This window comes from Eumetopias jubatus, unplaced genomic scaffold, assembly GCF_037043125.1.
Source record: "Eumetopias jubatus isolate StellerSeaLion01/CBP00866 unplaced genomic scaffold, mEumJub1_p1.0 scaffold_1, whole genome shotgun sequence".
NCBI lineage: Eukaryota > Metazoa > Chordata > Mammalia > Carnivora > Otariidae > Eumetopias > Eumetopias jubatus.
In genome coordinates this window covers 167073151-167088115 of record NW_028274807.1, presented here as the reverse complement: position 1 = coordinate 167088115, position 14965 = coordinate 167073151, and positions in this window count along the sequence as shown.

Genomic DNA, 14965 nt, shown 5'->3' with positions numbered 1-14965 from the left:
CAAACTTTTAAAATAATTTCTTTGCTTGGGATGCTAATCCTAATGAGATGGAATGGATTCTGACCCTCTTTGCATCTTTGCATGTACAGTAGAGATTAAAGATTTTTTTAAAGATTTTATTTATTTATTTGACAGAGAGAGACACAGCGAGAGAGGGAACACAAGCAGGGAGAGTGGGAGAGGGAACACAAGCAGGGGGAGTGGGAGAGGGAGAAGCAGGCTTCCTGCGGAGCAGGGAGCCCAATGTGGGGCTCGATCCCAGGACCCTGGGACCATGACCTGAGCCACCCAGGCACCCTGAGATTAAAGATTCTTAGGTTAACTTTGTGACTCAACGATGACATCAAGGACCCAAGAATTTCCATCTTTCCCTCTGCAATCCGTCTGTAATAGTCTTCATCATTGTCAGAAACTGGCTGAAGCAGACATGGCACTGAATAGAGAAGAGGAAGAGGGCATTTCTTTCCATGTATCCCTTGCTATCAGGGTGGGGAACCTTTCCCAGAGTCCCTTTGCAGACTTTCCCTCAGGTCCCATTGGCCAGGATGGATGACCTGCCTATATCCTATCCATGAGAGAGGCAGGAAAAGTGAATCTGGGCATTTTCTAATCTCTCCCCTGGGTGGTGAGCTCTTCCAATAGTGAAGAAAGAACACGTAGGAGGAGGGAAATGCTCTTTGGTAGGCAACATTTCCAAACATTTCTGGGAGTGTGCACTTGGAGAAGAGATATTTTGTCACTTAGTCTACCATATTGGCTGAATTCAGTATTACTTTTATGATAAAATAGGACTAATTTATTTTTTTAAAAATCTGTCCCAAAAAGCCAAGCCATTTTAACTAATCTCCTAGCTAATCACCTCTAGCAAGAAACCAAATCTATTTAGAAAGCCCAACTTATTTGAGTGTTATTTTGTGCAATAAGGAAAAAACAAAATGTTGGAGGGGCGCCTTGGGTGGTTCAGTCGTTAAGCGTCTGCCTTTGGCTCAGGTCATGATCCCAGGGTCCTGGGATCGAGTCCCACATCGGGCTCCTAGCTCAGTGGGAAGCCTGCTTGTCCCTCCCCCACTCCCCCTACTGTGTTCCCTCTCTAGCTGTGTCTTTCTGTGAGATAAATAAATAAAATCTTAAAAAAAAATGTTGGGGCTTTACAATACATTATTGCCTTTAATCCTGTCGACGACCCAATGAGATAGATGTCAGCGTCCCCGTTTTACAGATAAGGAAACAGAGGCCTAGGGTATGCAGGTGCCTTGCTCAAAGTCACAAAGCCTGGAAACCCAGCACAGCCAGGTCTGCCTGGCTCTAAAATCTGTACTTTTCTTTGGGCCATTCTAACTCCTGCCTCCCCACCCCAGTTATTTGTTAAGGATCAGACCTGAAGATCAGAAAAGTAATTTCCTGGACTTCAGCTGGGCCTAAGACATCCATCTTAAAGTCAGAAATAATCAGAGTGGGGTGTGTTATTAAGTAATCCACCCAACAGGCCCTTGATTAGCACCCAAAGTGAAATTCTGCCAGGCTATCTCTGGGGATACCATTTAGCAATATTAAATTAAGGGTGTAAATTAATCTGGCTGGAGAGTTCATTCCCTTCCTTGATTCAAGCAGCTGTCCTGCAAGAGATGTCCACTGAGGAACTCAGCCTCCTGGTCCAGATTTTCTGTAGCTGAGATTTCAGAAGGGCCAAACTTTCCCACAGCACTTAAACTGCTCTTCACCGGCATTCCACCCTCTGGATTTACTGTTTACCCTTTACCTTCCCTGAAAGACTGTGAGCAGCAAAGCCCAAGGATCTCCCCGAAGTTGGTCACCATTGACTACCAAGACCTGCACAATACCTGGCACATAGTAGTGCTCTGTACAAGCTTATTTAATTAGTTGATAGATTAACAAGTCATTGAAAACACTAGCATTCAGTTGTCCCCACATTAAGTTGAACTGTTTGTGCTCAGGGTCACAAAACTCCCAATAGTAAGGTTAGAGCCAGCAAAGGAACCTGCCTCAGTGGCGCCTGCTGGTCTTTGAGGGTTTTTCAGGAGCCATCACTGCTGCTTCCTATGCTCTCCTGCACCCCAGGTCTGAAGTTGTGGCTCACTGTTCCCTTGTGCTAGACTTCAGGCTTCCTTCCTCCCTGCCCTCACCTGGGTGACCACAAAAGCCTCCTAGATAGCAGTATTTCCTTAACACTAGGAAAGAGGGACCCTTGCTCTTGGTTCAGGCTTTAGAGGGCACAAACACACATGAAATTTTGGTAAAAACACACAGACACTTCTGTTATCACTGATCTGGTGCTCAGTCCTGGAACTGTTGAGCCTATAATCCTACGCATTCACTCTCATGACTCAGGGCAAGTTCGTCCACATCTCTAAAGAAAAGACAACCACATCCAAATGGTTTTCTGTAGCTTGTGCCCATGCTTACATTCAAGACACACTGTTTCCAGTTGTGGGGAGGATTCGAAAGGTGGACTCATTTAGATAAGGGAAGAGACAAATCAATTAGTTTGTCAAATACTTCCCCTGAGATAGCATGAATGCAGTGGATTCTTGCACAACAAAGCATTGTACTGCCAAGTCTACAATATCTTGCTGCTTTCTGTGTTCCATTCTCTGGTTCCAGAAGTGCTCACAAATTGCTTCTATATTCACAAGAGTTGCACGTGGTATCTGAGAAGTAATTTGCAATATTGACGATTTTATTACTCTTAACTTTACATGCATGTTTATCTAGATGTAACATGGGTGATATTTGATGCCAACTCTTTACATTGGCAATGTGATGGACACTGGTGTTGCAACTAGAGTTGCAAATAATTTTATTAAAATATTTAATGATATTTAATTAATTTTTTAAGGATTTTATTTATTTGAGAGAGAGAGTGCATGCACAAGCAGGGGGAGGGGCAGAGTGAGAGGGAGAAGCAGACTCCCCACTGAGCAGGGAGCCCCATGTGGGACTCGATCCCAGGATTCCTGGGATCATGACCTGAGCCAAAAGCAGACACATAGCCAACTGAACCACCCAGATGCCTCAATATTTTATTAAGTTTTTAAAAAACTGCTATCAGGGGCACCTGGGTGGCTTAGTCGGTTAAGCATCTGATTCTTGATCTCAGCTCAGATTGTGATCTCAGAGTGAGTTCAAGCCCAGCGTTGTGGGATCAAGTCCTGTGTCAGATGCAGAGTCGGCTTGTCCCTCTCCCTCTGCCCCTCCCCCTGCTCACTCACGCTCTCTTTTCTCAAATAAATAAATAAAATCTTTTAAAAAAAAAAAAAAAACCCCTAATTCAAGATTTCTCTAAGTAGGGGCACCTGGGTGGCTCAGTTGGTTAAGCGGCTGCCTTCAGCTCAGGTCATGATCCCAGAGTCCTGGGATCGAGCCTCACATCGGGCTCCCTTCTCAGCGGGAAGCCCGCTTCTCCCTCTCCCACTCCCCCTACTTGTGGTTCCCTCTCTCGCTGTCTCTCTCTCTCTGTCAAATAAATAAATAAAAAACCTAAGATTTCTCTAAGTAATTTTGATTTTAAAATTTAACATTCAGGGTGCCTGGGTGGCTCAGTTGGTTAAGTGACTGCCTTCGGCTCAGGTCATGATCCTGGAGTCCTGGGATCGAGTCCCGCATCGGGCTCCCTGCTGAGCAGGGAGTCTGCTTCTCCCTCTGACCCTCCCCCCTCTCATGTACTCTCTCTATCTCATTCTGTCTCTCAAATAAATAAATAAATAAAATATTTTAATAAATAAATAAAACAACATTCACTTAATATATTTTGCCTTTTAACAATTTTGCATGTTTGGGGTGCCTGAGTGGCTCAGTTGGTTAGGGTGACTGCCTTTGGCTCAGGTCATGATTCCAGGGTCCTGGATCAAGTCCCACATCGGGCTCCCTGCTCAGCGAGGAGCCTGCTTCTCCCTCTGACCCAACCCCCTCTCATGTACTCTCTCTCTCTCTCCCCCTCTCTCTCTCTCATTCTCGCTCTCTGAAATAAATAAATCTTAAAAAAAAAATTTTTGCATGTTTTAGGAAAAGAATAACTTTTGAGAAAACACATGAACAATTAAAAAATTTAAATTGTGGGGCACCTGGGTGGCTCAGTTGTTAAGCGTCTGCCTTCGGCTTGGGTCATGATCCCAGGATCCTGGGATCGAGCCCCACATCGGGATCCCTGATCAGCGGGAAGCCTGCTTCTCCCTCTCCCACTCCCCCTGCTTGTGTTACCTCTCTCGCTGTCTCTCTCTGAGTGTCAAATTTTTTTAAAAAATTGTTTTTTAATTGTAATATTTTACATTTGCTTAAATTATATTTTGGATGAAAATATATTCAAATTTCATATATTTTGAACAAATCTTTAACCCTACAATAGGGTTATTGTCAATAGGATATATTATGTGAAAAACCTGACTTAAAATAATTAATGATATTTCTGAAAGGACAGACAGAAAGAGAATTTACTAGAATAAATACAAAATTATTTATAAATGATGTATCATTTTATTATTCTTCAAAACATCACAAGTCTATGAACAACACACTTATACAATTCACAATAATTAAGCCCAGTCATCTTGAGTGTTATGTTGACTTTTGGTCATATAAACTGTGGCTTTACACATATTTTTCTTTTTTTTTTTAAAGATTTTTATTTATTTATTTGACAGAGACAGAGAGAGACACAGTGAGAGTGGGAACACAAGCAGGGGGCGTGGGAGAGGGAGAAGCAGTGTTCCCGCAGAGCAGGGAGCCTGATGCGGGGCTCGATCCCAGGACCCTGGAATCATGACCTGAGCCGAAGCAGACGCTTAACGACTGAACCACCCAGGCGCCCTACACACATTTTTCCCAATTTTGACATTGTGAAGGTATAGTGTCAAGGTAGGAGGATAGAACATGTTTTATTAAACAGTTCCTTTGCCTGATATAACTGTTAAATACTTAAAGACCTGGTACAGGGGCCTCCACTGGTACTCTTGTCCCAAGTTCTGCACATGTTCTGGGTAAAGCTTCTAGCTGATCTCTCTGCTTTTGTCCTCACTCCAAATCCAGTCTCCACATGGAAGCCAGACAGTAATTTAATTGTTCCAAACAGGTAGAGTCCATGTCACTCCCCCCGCTGGAACCTCCCCAGCAGCGCCTCGTTGTCCTTTAAAGAAAGTCTGACTTCCCAACGGAAACCTGCAAGCCTGCCCCTTTGCAACCTGACCCTTGCCCCTCTCCCGCCACTAATCTACCCTTCTCACTTTCAGTTTCACCTCTCCAGCTCCTGAAAGCATCCCTTCTCCTTTTCAAACACACCAAGTTCACTCCTGCCTCGGTATCTTTTCTCTAGCTCTTTTCCCACCCAGAAGGCTCTTCACAGATCTTCATGCAGCTTGTCCTTTCTCATTATTTAGGTTTCAGTTCAAAAATTGTCTCCTTTGGGGGCGCCTGGCTGGCTTAGTCGGTGGAGCATGTGATTCTTGATCTCAGGGTCCTGAGTTCAAGCCCCACATTTGGCGTGGAGCCTACTTAGGAAGAAAAGAAGAAAAGAAGGAAAAAGGAAAGAAAGTTGCCTCCTTTAAAAGGCTTTGCTTCCCCCCCCCACATCTACTGAGCAATTACTGCATGCCCAGCACTATACCAAGTGCTCTATATCTGTTAACCCATTTAATTCTTCCAACAACCCTATGAGGCAGCTGCTTTATGACCTCAGAGAAAGCAAGTGACTTGCTCAAGGCCACACAGCTGAGAAGTGGCAGTGCTGGGATTTGAACCCAGGCTCCAGAGTCCCATTCTTAATCCTGGGTGGGCTATGTTACCATTTTGGTCACCCAAAATAAGATAGCACCCTCCCTGCCCTAGTCCCTGTCACATGACCTTGTCTTCTTTCATTTTGTCACTCTCTGAAACTAATGTTTGTTGTGTGTTTCTTTGTGAAGATGGGGACTTTTATCATCCTCACTTAGTACAGTAACAGCAGAGCTGAGACTGGACCTGGCACACAGTATATATTTATTAAATATAAGTGTATATATTTATTAAATAGATTATTAAACCATTGGGTTTAGCTTCTAAAAACAAAAAAAATGGTCATGTTGGTTGACTTTTTTTATATCTTGATTTATTAGTTCAAAGTGGATGTAAAGTTTTATTTACTTATTTAAAGATTTATTTATTTATTTGAGAGAGAGAGAAAGAGTGTGTGTGAGTGGGGGGAGGGGCAGAGGGAGAGAATCTCCAAGCAGACTCCCTGCTGAGTGGGGAGCCCCGTGTGGGGCCCAATTAATATCATACCTAAGATTTCTTTAAAATACTCCAGGAAAGGGGCACATGGGTGGCTCAGTTGTTAAGTGTCTGCCTTCGGCTCAGGTCATGATCTCATAGGTCCTGGGATCAAGCCCCCCATCGGGCTCCCTGCTCAGCGGAAAGCCCACTTCTCCCTCTCCCACTCCCCCTGCTTGTGTTCCTGCTCTCGTTATCTCTCTTTGTCAAATAAATAAATAAAATCTTTAAAAAATAATAAAAAAATAAAATACTCCAGGAAAATAGAAATGTGGTAATAGAGGAACTAAGATTGGCAAAATATTGACCATTGTTGAGACGAGGTAAGAGAACCATTGGGGTCATGATACTATTCTCTCTACTTTCATATGTTTGAAAAGCTCTTTAATAAAAACTTTTTTAAAACAGTTCATTATCCTTAGGACAACATAAACCCCAACCTTCAGGACACAAAGACTTGGTTGGTGTCTTCTTGTAGGAAAGAAGGAAAAAAATAAAACTAGATGGAGTCAGTTTTTTCTGTCATGAGGACAAATGTTAGGGGATTCCAAGGCAGACAGTAACTAAACCCTCAAGCAAAGAAGAAAGTTCGGTACAGACCAGATGACAGTGGATTGGGGTTCTGACTGATGAGTAGGAGTTCATCAAGCAAACAATAAAGGCATTCTAGTAGAGGGCACAATCCATCCAAAAGCACAAAAATATCAAGTGCTTAACATAGTGATCAAAGTAAGAGACTTTCAGGGGTGCCTAGGTGGTTCAGTTTGTTGAGTCTCTGATTCTTAGTTTGGGCTCAGGTCATGATTTCATGGGTGGTGGGACGAAGCCCTGTGTCAGGCTCCACACTCAGAGGGGAGTCTGCTTGGGGGGGGTTCTCTCCCTCTTCCCCTACCCCCACTCACATGCTCCTGTGTGCTTTCTCTCTCTAGAATAAATAGATAAATCTTTTTTAAATTTATTTTTTTAATTAAAAAAAATTTTTTTTATTTTAAACATGTTATTTATTTATTTGAGAGAGAGAGAAAAAAACAGCATGAGAGGGGAGAGGGTCAGAGGGAGAAGCAGGCTCCCCACTGTGCTGGGAGCCCCACATGGGACTCGATCCCAGGACTCCGGGATCAGGACCTGAGCTGAAGGCAGTCGCTTAACCAACCAACTTAACTACCCAGGCACCCAATAAATAAATCTTAAAAAAATAAAGTAGGATACTTTCTACCAAACTGGGTTAAACATTAGGGAAAATTGATCAGATCTCATTACTTTGATGAGAGGCCCATGGCTCCCAGATTTAAGCCAGCGACTGTGTAATATCATCAAGGACCCAAGTTCTCTCATGTCTTCACTCTGCCCTCTACAGCATGTCTGGCAGCGTTGACCGTAGGCCAGCTGTCTTCATGGTTGTTAAGATAGTTGCTGCAGTTCCAGGCATGACCACTTGCATGTGAAGAAGCAATGGCATCTCTTTCTACCAACAAGGAAACCTCTTTAGAAGCTCCCAGCAGAATTCCTGTAATGTTCCATTCTCCAGAAGTGTGTCATCTGCCCAAATCTGAATCATAAGTGAGAAAACATGATCATCATGACCAGCTTGGAATGATCTCAATCCAGCTTTGGTGCTGGACATAGAGACTGCCTCCCTTGTAGCACACAGCCTCTCAAAAAGTAGGGACTGGGTGCCTGGGTGGCTCAGTCAGTTAAGTGGCTGCCTTCGGCTCAGGTCATGATCCCAGGGTCCTGGGATCGAGCCCCGCATCGGGCTCCCTGCTCGGCAGGAAGCCTGCTTCTCCCTCTGCCCCTCCCCCTGCTTGTGTTCCCTCTCTCGCTGTGTCTCTCTCTGTCAAATAAATAAATAAAAATCTTAAAAAAAAAAAAGGTAGGGACTACGTTGGGAAGAGCTTTGATGGCAGGCAAAGGAGTCTTGTCTTTATTCAAAAACAGTGGGGATCCAGTAAGTTTTTATTTTTTTAACTTAAAAAATTTTTTAAAGATTTTATTTATTTATTTGAGAGAGAGAGTGGGCAAGACAGACAGCAAGCATGAGATGGGGGAGCGGGGCAGAGTGAGAGAGAGAGAAGCAGACTCCCCCCAAGGCTCCATCCCAGGACCCCAAGCTGAGCCAAAGGCAGATGCTTAACCAACTGAGCCACTCAGACACCTCTCCAGTAAGTTTTTAAAGAGGAATTGATTTTATTATTTACAATAGCCAAGATATGGAAGCAGTCCAAAAGTCCATCAATTGATGAATGGATAAAGAAAATGTGGTATATATATACACAATGGAATATTACTCAGTCATAAAAAAGAATGAAGTCTTGCCATTTGCAATGACATGGTTGGAGCTAGAGAGTATAATGCTAAGTGAAATAAGTCAGAGACTAATACCATATGATTTCACTAATATGTGGAATTTAAGAAATAAAACAAACAAGCAAAGGGAAAAATAAGAGAGAGAAAGACAAATCAAGAAACAGACTCTCGGGCGCCTGGGTGGCTCAGTTGGTTAAGCGACTGCCTTCGACTCAGGTTCATGATCCCGGAGTCCCAGGATTGAGTCCCGCATCGGGCTCCCTGCTCGGTGAGGAGCGTGCTTCTCCCTCTGACCCTCTCTCCTCTCATGTACTCTCTCTCTCAAATAAATAAATCTTCAAAAAAAAAAAAAGGAAACAGACTCTTTTTTTTTTTTAAAGATTTTATTTATTTATTTGAGAGAGAGAGAGAATGAGAGATAGAAAGCACGAGAGGGAAGAGGGTCAGAGGGAGAAGCAGACTCCCCGCTGAGCAGGAAGCCCGATGCGGGACTCGATCCCGGGACTCCAGGATCATGACCTGAGCCGAAGGCAGTCGCTCAACCAACTGAGCCACCCAGGCGCCCGGAAACAGACCCTTAATTTCAGAGAACAAACTAATGGTTGCCAGTGGGGAGGTGGGGGGCAGGAAATGGGTTAAACGGGTGATAGGGATTAAGAGGTGTACTTATCCTGATGAGCACCAGGTGTTGTATGGCAGTGTTGAATTGTACATTGTACACCTGAAGCTAATAATACATTCTTTGTTAACAAACTGAAAATAAAAACTTAAAATGATAAAAAAAAATAAAGAGGAATTGATTTGGCCAGATCTGTGTTTTGTAAAAGTATTGTTCTGGCCTAAATAGAGAATGGCTTGGGGAATGGGAGTCAGGCATGAATTAGAAAGAGTAGAGGGTATTGTAGTCTTCCAGAAGAGAGATGATGGAATAAATGTCTTCCATCTGCCTCTCTGGATCCATTCTCCACCTTACTCCCCTTGCTCTCTCTCTATAACCCTCGGAGATCGACCTAGATAGACCACATTAAAGTTCTGTATCCTCTACCTTCTGGTAGTGTTCAGCCAATGGCAGAGGGATAAATGAGAATGAGGTTGGGGTATTTATTCCTCCAGTTCAATTTTATGAGGTCACCCAGAGCTGGTTGGTCCCCTTGACAGAGGTCCTACCAAGGCCTCTCTAAGTAACTCTCTGTTTTGCTCATCCTCTTGGCTAGGGAAATAGTAACAGTTTCTTGTCACTAGTCTCAGGCACTACTTAGTCCCTTGTATTCTCCTCACAACATGCCCACACCTTTGTAACTAGTCCTTTCCTTAGACTTCTCTCAACTTACCCAAATTTGATGTTCTATCCACTTTCTACTGGGACCCTGACTAATACAGGTGACAAGGGGCCATGGTTTCAAGAGACTCCTGGACAAACTGTAGAGCCGGTGACAGGACTTCTTTAGTCATTTGCTTCCTTCATCGTGCAGCAGACAGACTAGACAAGCTGTCGCCTAAGAGCACAGTACTGCTGGCGGGGGCACTCTTTCCCACAAAGTTGTTTCTCTAACTTGCCACAGGGAGTAGGAACAAAAGCATGAAATACCCTTCAGTATTTACCTTCTTCTCTTTGTCACTAAAATTTTTGTTTGATTGCCTCTTTATAATATTTCTGTTACAGGATAGAGGAAACTTGCCCTTCAGTGCCCCAAAGGAGAAAGGGAAGTGCTAACTGGATGTCACCCCTCTCAATCATCTTAGGATATAAGAGGAAGCAGCCACTCCAAAGGGAAGAAGCAGGAAGTTGGTGCAGTTCAGAGTATAGTGAGGAAGAATTTTTCTGTCTAAACATCCTATAAGGGGCTCCTGGGTGGGCTCAGTCAGTTAAGCATCTATCTGCCTTTGGCTCATCATGATCTGGGGGTCTTGGGATCGAGTCCCACATCAGACTTCCTGCTCAGCAGGGAGTCTGCTTGTCCCGCTCACTCTGCCCTGCTCATGCTTGCTCTCTCTCTCAGCCTCTCTCTCTCAAATAAATAAAAAAATCTTAAAAAAATAAAAAAATAAACAGCCTATAAAGTGCAAAATATGTGGAAGTTCTAACCCCCCAGTACCTCAGAATGTGATTTCATTTGGAAATAAGATTTTTACAGAAGTAATCAAGTTCAAATCATGAGGTCGCTGAAACCATAAAACTCCTAGAAGAAAACATAGGCAATAAGCTCCTTGGCATCTGTCTTGGCAAGGATTTTTTTGGATTTGACACCAAAAGCAAAGGCAACAAAGGCAAAAGTAAACAAGTGGGACTATATCAAGCTAAAAAGCTTCTGCACAGCAAAGGAAACCATCAATAAAGTGAAAAGGCAATCTATGGAATGCGATAAAATATTTGCAAATCATGTATCTGAAAAGGGGTTATTATACAAAATATATAAAGCATTCACACAACTTGAGAGCAAAAAACCAAGCAAACCAATTAAAAAATGGGCAGAAAATCTGAATAGACTTCTTTTTTCAAAGAAGACATACAAATGGCCAACTGGCCCATAAAAGGTGTTCAGTATCACTAATCATCAGGTAAATGCAAATAAAACCACAATGAGATATCACCTCACACCAGTCAGAACAGCTAGTTTCAAAAAAAAACCAAAAGAACAAAAAACAAAAAAACCCAGGAAATAACAAGTGTTGGCAAAGATGTGGAGAAAAGGGAACCCGCATGCACCGTTGGTGGGAGTGTAAATTGGTGCAACCACTGTGGAAAACAGCACAGAGGGAGAATGGACACCTTCCAATCCATAAACATAAAATCTCTCTCCTTTAATTTGAGACTTCCTTAATTTCTCAGCAAGACGTTTGTTGTTTCCAGTGTCAGCAGATTTTCTTGCGGCTCTTTCTCCAAGGCCTTCTCCCTGGTACTCTGCCCCCCAAATCCCAGCCACCTGATAGCCTCAAACTCCAATCTTTGTTTCTTCTGTCCATTCTATGCTTGGGTTCTATACCATGCCTCACAGTTTGAAAAGTGTCCTCAGGGAGAGAACCATTGTGAATGTGGGACTCATCTTGTAGGCTTCTCTCCTCATGAATCATTACTGGTGGGACGCCTGGGTGGCTAAGTCAGTTAAGCTTCTGCCTTCAGCTCAGGTCATGATCCCAGGGTCCTGGGATGGAGTCCTGTGGCAGGCCACCTGCTCAGTGGGGAGTCTGCTTCTTCCTCTCCCCCCTCCCCCTGCTCATGCTCTCTCTCTCACCTTCTAGAAAAGATAAAAGAATCATTGCTTGCATTAGCTACTAACTAGTGCTGCAGTTGTTTAACATTGCCATCACTGCCCTTTTTCAGGGGCAGTTGGTGGCCTAACCAACTCTCTGAGGTTTGGGGTTTTTGGGGGGGGGGGTTTGATGAGAAAAATAACAGAAGGATGAGTTGTAAGGCAGGAACATAGAATGAATTTGTACGGATGTGTTGAGTGAAGAGTAATCAAAAGAGACAATGGCCTAGAAAAAGTGAATGGAACTCCCAGCACCCATCAGGAGAAAGCACATCCCTATTTAAGCTAAAATAATTGAGATTCAGATGATTCTGGGTATGTTTGGCATAGTCCTGTGTCTAGAAAACCCAATAACCCTGACTTGTTCTTTTTACTGCAATAGCACTATTTTCAGCGCACTAAATTCTGAACGAGCCAGGCAATCTCCAGTGGGGGTGTTATTGGGCACTGGTTAATGTCAGCATACATGAGAGGCACCCTGGGAGCCTGGTAAAGTGGAGGCTCTTGGGACCCTCTCCCAGGGCTCTGTTTGGTTGGCCAGGGGTGGGGTCCAGTAATCTGCAATTTTTTTTCAATGCAGAGCCTGAGCTAAGATCAAGAGTCGGACACTTACACAACTGAGCCACCCAGGCATGCCTGGTAATCTGCAATTTAAAAAACTCTCCAGGGGCGCCTGGGTGGCTCAGTCGTTAAGCGTCTGCCTTTGGCTCAGGTCATGATCCCAGGGTCCTGGGATCGAGCCATCGGGCTCCCTGCTCCACAGGAAGCCTGCTTCTTCCTCTCCTGCTCCCCCTGCTTGTGTTCCGTCTCTAGCTGTGTCTCTCTCTCTTTCAAATAAATAAATAAAATCTTTAAAAAAATAAAAAAATAAAAATAAAAAACTCTCCTATCAGTTTAATACAAGCATCCATGTTTCAGAGAAGGTTGTTTTCACCTACCAGTCAGGCAGTAAGAACCTATAGGGCACAAGGTTGTTCCAGGGTAATCTCATCGAGAGGAAGGAGAAGGTCTTTCTTATTGATCCCTGCATCCCAGCCTCAGCACAACACTTGTCACAGAACAGGACTCTTAGAGAATGTTTGATGAATAAATGAGCTGTGGTCCCTGCGCAATTAGCGCTAACACCACAGGGTGGGCACCACGGCAAGACAGTGCCCAGGGAAAGATTGTACCCAGTGCCCAGGCCCAGCCTCCTTGGATGCAGAGTTCCACTACCTTAGCTATGTACCCTTACTTCATACTTTCCATGCCTTGGTTTCCTTGAATGCAAAATGGAGTCAGTTAAGGAGGAGCAAAGGAGTTACCCTGTGAAAACATTACAAACTGTGCCTGACACGTAAGTACATTCTAGATACAAGTATAAACTATTAGCATCTTGATTAGTACTCTGTTGGCAGCTTCAGCAGGCTCCACTAATTGGACACCAATTATGTTTTGGGCACCCTGCTAAATACTTCACATACCTTACTGCATATTGTCTTCCTAACCCTACGAGGCAGAGATTATTAGACCTATTTACCAGTGAGGAAACAGGCTCAGGAGAAATAACTTGTCCACAGTCACATATTGATGGAGCCAGATATCTGCCTCATGGCAATGCTTTTTAGCAGCAGTTTTCAAAGTGGGGTTCCTGGATGAGCAGCATCAGCATCACTGGAAATTTAGAGATACAAATTTGGGGGCCCAACCCAAAACCAGCAGAACCAGAAAATGTGAGGGTGTAGCCCAATGCTCTTTAACAAGCCCTATAGATGTCTGATTGAGTTCTGATACAAAGTCAAGGCTGAGAACTCCTATGCTGGGAGACTGTGGGTGATCTGGCCAAACCAAATCATCTACAATTCCCAACATCTGGGAGGCCCACTAGGCTTCTCAGTCTCTAAATGTAGAACATAAACTTAAGCAAATGAACTTAAGTGTATATCAAGATGGAGACATCAACTTGAACATAGAAGAGTTGTTTTAAATGACTTTAAGACAGAGATTTAGGGGCGCCTGGCTGGCTCAGTCCATACTGCAAGCAACTCTTGATCTCAGGGTCGTGAGTTCCAGTCCCACATTGGGTGTGGAACCGCCTTGAAAGAAAGAAAGAAAAGAAAGAAAGAAAGAAAAAGAAAGAAAGAAAGAAAGAAAGAAAGAAAGAAAGAAAGAAAGAAAGAAAGAAAGAAAGAAAGAAAGAAAGAAAGGAGGGAAGGAAGGAAGGAAGAAAGAAAGAAAGAAAAGAAAGTAAAAGAAAGAAAGACAAAGGAGGGGTGCCTGGGTGGCTCAGTTGTTAAGCGTCTGCCTTCAGCTCAGGTCATGCTCCCAGGGTCCTGGGATTGAGCCCAGCATTGGGCTTCCTGCTTTGCGGGAAGCCTGCTTCTCCCACTCCCCCTGCTTGCTTTCCCTCTCTCGCTGTCTCTCTCTCTCTGTTGAAAAATAAAAATAAAATCTTTTAAAAAAAATTAAAAAAAAAGAAAGAAAGAAAATCTTCAAAAACAAAAACGTGGGGCTCCTGGGTGGCTCACCCAGTTAAACATCTGCCTTTGTCTCAGTTCATGATCTCCAAGTCCTGGGATCCAGCCCCATGTCTGGTACTCCCCAGCTCAGGGGGGAGCCTGCTTTTCCCTCTCCCTCTGCCTCTCCCCCTAGTTGTGCTCTCTCTGTCTCTCTCTCTCAAATGAATAAATAAAATCTTAAAAAAAAAAGAAAGAAAAAAGAAACAACAGAGATTTAATGCGGAATCTTTAGTGGGATATATCTTAAAGAAAAAAGAACTACAGGGGCACCTGGGTGGCTCAGTCGTTAAGCGTCTGTAGGCTCCCTGCACCGCGGGAAGCCTGCTTCTCCCTCTCCCACTCCCCCCTGCTTATGTTCCCTCTCTCACTGTTTCTCTCTCTGTCAAATAAATAAACAAAATCTTTAAGAAAAAGAAATAAGAACTACAAAGCAAACAAAAGCTGAATTCAGTAATCATATTATTATTTTTTAAAGATTTTATTTATTTGACAGAGAGAGAGAGAGAGAGACAGTGAGAGGGAACACAAGCAGGGGGAGTGGGAGAGGGAGAAGCAGGCCCCCCGCCAAGAGGGGAGCCCGATGCGGGGCTCTATCCCAGGACCCCAGGATTACAACCCGAGCCCGAAGGCAGACGCTTAACGACTGAGCCA